Genomic DNA, 6,302 nt, shown 5'->3' with positions numbered 1-6,302 from the left:
TTTTTTATGCTTTTATGATTTCAATTCCAAAAGATGTTTTCCGTTTGTGGCTATATGTAGAAATATTATTGGTTTTTGTGTATTTTCCTTGAGCCCTGCGATTGTGTAAAATTCACCTATTTCTAACAGTTATCTGTAAAGTAGCTACAGTTTTATGTTCTCCTTCCCAATCCTTGTGTCTTTTATTTTTTTCCCTCATCTTATTATGTTAGTGAAAACTTCCCTTCCACTAATGAAAGGAAATTATAACAGCCGGCCATGCTTATCTTGGTCTCAAAAAGAATTGGTCTCGATCTCAGAAGGAAGGCTTTTTATGTTTTACCACGAAGTATGACGTTTTCTGTAAACGTTCTGCAGCTGCAAGTTATCAGATTAGGAAAGTTTCTTTCCGTTTATAGTTACTGAAGGTTCTTATTGTGAATGCAAGTTGGGAACTTTAATCAAACGCTCTTCTGCATATATCGAGATGGTCGATTCTCTCTCTCTTTTTCCTTTATTCTGTTAGTGTGTTAGCATGAGGAATTACATGGCTTGACTTTCTCGTGGGCAACCAATCTTGCACTCCCAGAATAAACCCCAATCGGGGGTGATTTGGCTTGCTCATCTTTCATTTAGGAGTTTTGCATTTCTGTCCACGAATGAAATCGCCCTCTACTTTTCATTCTTGAAATTTCTTTGTCAGGTTTTCTTCTCAGGATGATGCTGTCCTCATTTAAAGCTTTGGGCAATGTTTCTTTCCTCTTTTCTGTTCTCTGGAAGAGTTTGTGTAAGACTGGAGTTTTCCCTTCCATCAGTGTTTGGAAGAATTCACAGAGGAAGACTTCTGCGCCTGGAGTTGTTTACTTTGTCCCTGTGGGGGTCTCACTGTTGTTTTTATTGGCAACACTTACTTATGAGGGAGGTTGAGCAACTTTTTCAATGTTAAAGCAGCCCATTTGTAGCTCTCTTTCTGTGGTCTAAAATGAGTCATATCCCTGTGCGTCTTTCTAATGGATACTTGGTCTTTGACATTAAATATTTAAATATTTATTTATTTGACAGAGAAAGAGACAGTGAGAGAGGGAACACAAGCAGGGGGAGTGGGAGAGGGGGAAGCAGGCTCCCCGCGGAGCAGGGACCCGGATGCGGATGCGGATGCGGATGCAGGGCTCCAGCCCAGGACCCTGGGATCATGACCTGAGCCAAAGACAGACGCTTGATGAGAGCCAGCCAGGCTCCCTTAAGTATTTAAGTATTAAAGAGACCAATCCCATATCATATTATGTACTGAAACCATTTTCCCCAAGTTTTTCATTGGCCTTTCAGATTTATTTTATTTTTTATTTTTAAGATTTTTCTTTAATTCCAGCATAACTAACATACACTATTATATTAGTTTCAGACGTACAAGATAGTGACTCAACAATTCTGTACATTACTCGATGCTCATCATGGTAAATGTACTTTTCAATTCCCATCACCTAGTTTACCCATCCCCCTCCCAGCTCTCCTCTGGTTACTACCAGTTTGTTCTCTCTAGTCAAGAGTCTGTTTTTTGGTTCCTCTCTTGTTTGCTTTGCTTGTTTTTCTTGTTTCTCAAATCCCACATATGAGTGAAATCATATGGTATTTGCCTTCCTCTGACTGATTTCACTTCGCTTACTACACTCTAGCTCCAGCCACATCATTGCAAATGTTTGTCGGTCTTTAAAGAAGTTTTCCACATCAAAATTTTTACTTTTTATGTGTTCAAATATATCTGTTTTTTTTTTTCTTTTACTTCTTGTTTTTATGTCATGCCTGAAAAGGCTTTCCCCACTCTATGAATATAAATAAAACTTCCTTGCGAGGTTTTGTTTTGGTTTTTTTTTTTATATAAATCTATATGGTTTCACTTTTAACACTTCCATCTTGACCCAGCTGGAATTTATTTTGGTGTAAATAAAAAGGTAGGGATCCCACTTCGTTATTTTCCTAGGTGGCTGCCCACTTGTTCCAATAGGTATTGCTAACAAGCCTTTTCTTACTGCTTTGAAATGCTCCTTTAGCAGAGACAAGATTTCCATGTTTATTTACGTCTCTGTGGAATTTGTACTGTGGTCCATTGAGTTTTTTGTTTTGTTTTGTAAGATGTTATTTATCTGACAGAGAGAGACACAGCGAGAGACGGAACACAAGCAGGGGGAGTGGGAGAGAGAGAAGCAGGCTCCCCGCCGAGCAAGGAGCCCGATGATGCGGGGCTCGATCCCAGGACCCTGGGATCATGACCTGAGCCAGACGCTTAGCGACTGAGCCACCCAGGCGCCCCATGATTTCTTAGGTTTATTTATATGCTGCTTTAACAACTGTATGTTTATAATTTGTTTTAAAACAAATTTGGATGGACTTGTTTACTTGATTTTAAAAAAAGACGTTTTATTTATTTGAGAGAGCAAGAGAGCATGAGGGGGGATGGTGGGGAGAGGGAGAAGCGGACTCCCTGCTGAGCAGGAAGCCTGACCAGGGGCTTGATCCCAGGACCCCGAGATCATGACCTGAGCCAAAGGCAGAGGCTTAACCAACTGAGCTCCCCAGGCGCCCCTCCTAAGATCATCTTAAATTATTTTTATATTCGGTGTGAGGTAGGGGTCAAGATTCATTTTTCTCCATCAGTGTATCGGGCGTTCACTTCTGGCATTTATTCTGCATGACCCTTGGTCCATTGTGACTTCAGGATCCTCGTCTGTAAAACTGGGATAATCATAGCTCCACTTCATTAAGGAGAATTATATGAATTGAGTTAATACACGTAAAGCAATAGACTAGTACCCAGCCCGCAGTCAATGCCCAGAGGAGGTTGCTATTGTTGCCTTGGGACATATATTCATATTAAAAGAGTATCCATTCATTCCCCTTTTAATCAGTGGTTTTTTTTTTTTTTTTTGGTGGGTTTCTTTCTTTCTTTTTTGTCCGTTTTTATCAAGAATGGGTGTTGAGGGGCGCCTGGAGGGCTCAGTCATTAAGCCTCTGCCTTTGTTTGGCTCAGGTCATGACCCCAGGCTCCCTGCTCAGCTGGGAAGCCTGCTTCTCCCTCTTGCCCCTCCCCCTGTTCATGTTCTCTCTCTCAAATAAATAAAGAAAATCTTAAAAAAAAAAAAAAGAATGGGTGTTATTGAATTTTCCCAAATGCTCCTTCATTCTCTGTGGAGATAAACCTTTTCTCCTCAGGGTGAAAAATAAGAAGTAAGTCACGCTCATGGACACACCGAGAGAAGACCTTCCTTGCAGCGCTGGTATCCACCCCACTGGGGGAGGAGGGACATGTCATGTTTTCATGCGTTGCTAGATTCTCCTTGCTAACAGTTTTTAGGAACTTCGTGTTGAGTTTCATAAACACGACGGGTCCGTGGTTCGCTTTGGCCGGTTTGGGATCAGTCCTTTGCTAGCTTCATAAAGTTGAGTGTGGACATTTTCCTTCTTGCGCCTCACTGTGGGGGCTTAGCTGGCGGGACACACTTCACCTGAGGAACTTTCTAGAAGGGTGTTTGAGGTAGGCTGGTGTTCCTGCAATGTTCTTAATTTTTTTTTTTGATGATTGTTGTCACATCTAGATCTTTGCCCTTTGTTGGATCTGTCATTTATATTTAAGGTTGCCAGATTAGCAAACAAAAATATAGGATGCCCAATTAAATTTGAATTTCAGATAAACAACATTTTCAGTGTAAGTCTCACATATTGCAACCCTACTTACATTGTCCTAGAAAGTCGTTTATTGAACTAGCCAAATTTATTTGGATGAATGATCTTTTAACTTCCTCTATATCTTAACTCATTTCCCCGTTGTCATTTCTTCATTTGTACTGTAAGCTGTTGGAAACCTATTTTTTTTTCAAAGACCTGTTTTTCTGATTTCAGATTTATCAATCTCTGCTGTTGTTACTGAGCCTTTCCTCCTGCTTTCCTGATTGCTCTGACTGTTCCTTCACTAACTTTCACTTAGATACTTTATTCATTTTGATTCTTATTGTTAATGTAGTTGCTTAAGGCAATGAATTTTCCTTTGATCCTGCAGTACCTGCATTCTGTAGGGGCTGATCTGTACTATGCCAGGGTTATTTTGAAGATACTGCAGCCCTGGGTCTGATTGCCCCTGTGTAACCAGACGTTCAAAGAGCCAGCTGTAAGAGTCCCTGACTGGGCTGTGTAAACGGCATCACTGGCATTGCTGGTGGTCCGGGTGGGATGTGGGCACGGGCTGGGTGGGATGAGCAGGGAGGGAGAGGAGTGCGGTTCCTCCAGGGGCACCAGGAACCAAGGAGAGCTCCGTGCTGCCTCGTGGATCAGGTATGCGTTTTCCAAGGCATGAGTGGGGAGTGGATGGAGGCCGTGGCAGCAGCAAGGAGGTGGAGAGGGATAAGGAGATGGAGCCGGGGCTGAGCCACACAGAGGGAGAGAGAGGACTGGGTGCCCGGAATGAGAGAAGTGGACACCAGAGAGCCTCTGGTTGCCTCAGAGCTGGCTTCCAGTTTGGTGTGTTGAGTCCGAGGTGCCTGTGGCCCCGGTTGGTGTGTGGGTGTGGGGTCTGATGATCCAGAAACCTGGGACAGAGCTGGGGTGGGGACCCATCAGCTCATGAGGGGTAACAGCCTCAGGGAGGGACCCGCTAGGCCCATGAGAGCTGCACCTGAGACTTTTGTTAAGCCTCAAAAGCAGCGTGGAGGGGAGCTCTGTCACCCCCGCTGGCTGTGAAGTTCAGTGAGCGATGTGCTAGAGTCATCGGGACAGTGACCAAGGTGCTTCCCCTAGGGGGAGGCCACGCTACGGATGCTCTGTCAGGAGCACAGGGCAAGACTCTGGACCCCACCAGGTCAGAAACTGCCCTCCCACTCCTGCTTGTCTAAGCCCACTTTTTCTGCACCCCTGACTCTTGGACCAGACCTGCCCTTCCCAAAATTCCTCTTCCTACTCCCTCCCAAAGTCAGACTCTGGGAGACCTGTGACCTCCAGGCTGGCTGAGTGCAGCAGTGAGTGGCCCTGAGATCACCACAGAGCACAGTGACCATGGCAGGCCTGTCCGCCTTCTCAAAGTCAGCCACCCCTGTCCCCAGTCCTTTCTCTTGGAGTCTGTCAGAATGCCACCCCCCCATACCCTCGCAGGCAAGCTCAGATCAGAGATCTGCCCCATCCAGCCCCCTCTCCCCATGTGTGGTTGACATCAGGTCCCTGTCCTGATCCCCGGCACTTGTCAATATTACCTTATATGGCAGAAGTGACTTTGCCACTGAGTTAAGGATCTTGAGACAAGAGAGTATCCTGGGTTATCTGGATGGGACCTAGATGCCCACAGGTGTCCTTACCCCCTTTTTGGGGGCACCTTCTCCACCCAGACCCGCCCAGAGCAGAAGGAGCCTTCACATGCAGAGGAGAAGGCCACATGACCACAGAGGGAGGAGCTGGAGTGATGTGGCCACAAAGCAAGGGAGCCCAGCAGCCACCAAAAGTGGGCAGAGGCAGGAAGGATTCTGCCTAGAGCCCCCAGAGGGAACTCAGCCCTGCCTACACCTTGCTCTCAGCCCGGTGATACTGATTTCAGACTCCTAGCCTGTGAGAGCATAGATTTCTGTAGTCTGAAGGCACTCCGGGGTATTTTGTCTCAGCAGCCCCAGGGGAATAATAGCCACTCCCGTCCTGCTTGGCCAAATAGGAAAAGCAGGGTGGGAGGCCGTGGCTCAGCAGTGGAACCAGGCCTCAGACCCTGCCAGGTGGAGGTATGCCCCTGCAGGACGCTGGGGTAACACCCAATGCTCCCAGGAACCCGTGTGGGGCAGGACCCCCAGGCCGGTCCAGCGAGGCACTCTTAGGGAGGGCGGTCCCCCCAGCAACTGGTAAAGCCATCTCAGCAACTGGGGGCTAATGGGTCCAGGAGAGCCATTCTCAACTCGGGATGATTTGGCCACTGGTGGTGCTAGTAGGTGCTGCCGCACCTAGCAAGTAGAGGCCAGGGATGCTGCTCAACACACAGCAATGGGGGGACAGCTCCCCAGCAAAGACTATTTCACTCAAAACGGCAACAGTGCTGAGTGTGAGAACACGGGCGATTGTTGGGGCTGGGGACTGGGGTGGGGTCCTACTTCATCCAACCCTCTCCTGGCACAGAGGGCAAGATCCAGAGATGGTCCTAAGGCCTGGCAAGAGTCAGGGCCACAGCCCTGCCTTCCCACCAACAGGCAGGCCCCGGACAGCCATCCTGCAGAGGCCTGGCAGGTGGTAGGGTGCTGCCTCCGTCCAGGGGTGGCCTGGGCAACACCAGCCTGCCGTTAGGTCTCAGTTTCCACACCTCCATG

The sequence above is a fragment of the Zalophus californianus genome, chromosome 14, assembly GCF_009762305.2.
Source record: "Zalophus californianus isolate mZalCal1 chromosome 14, mZalCal1.pri.v2, whole genome shotgun sequence".
NCBI lineage: Eukaryota > Metazoa > Chordata > Mammalia > Carnivora > Otariidae > Zalophus > Zalophus californianus.
This window is presented reverse-complemented; position numbering follows the sequence as displayed.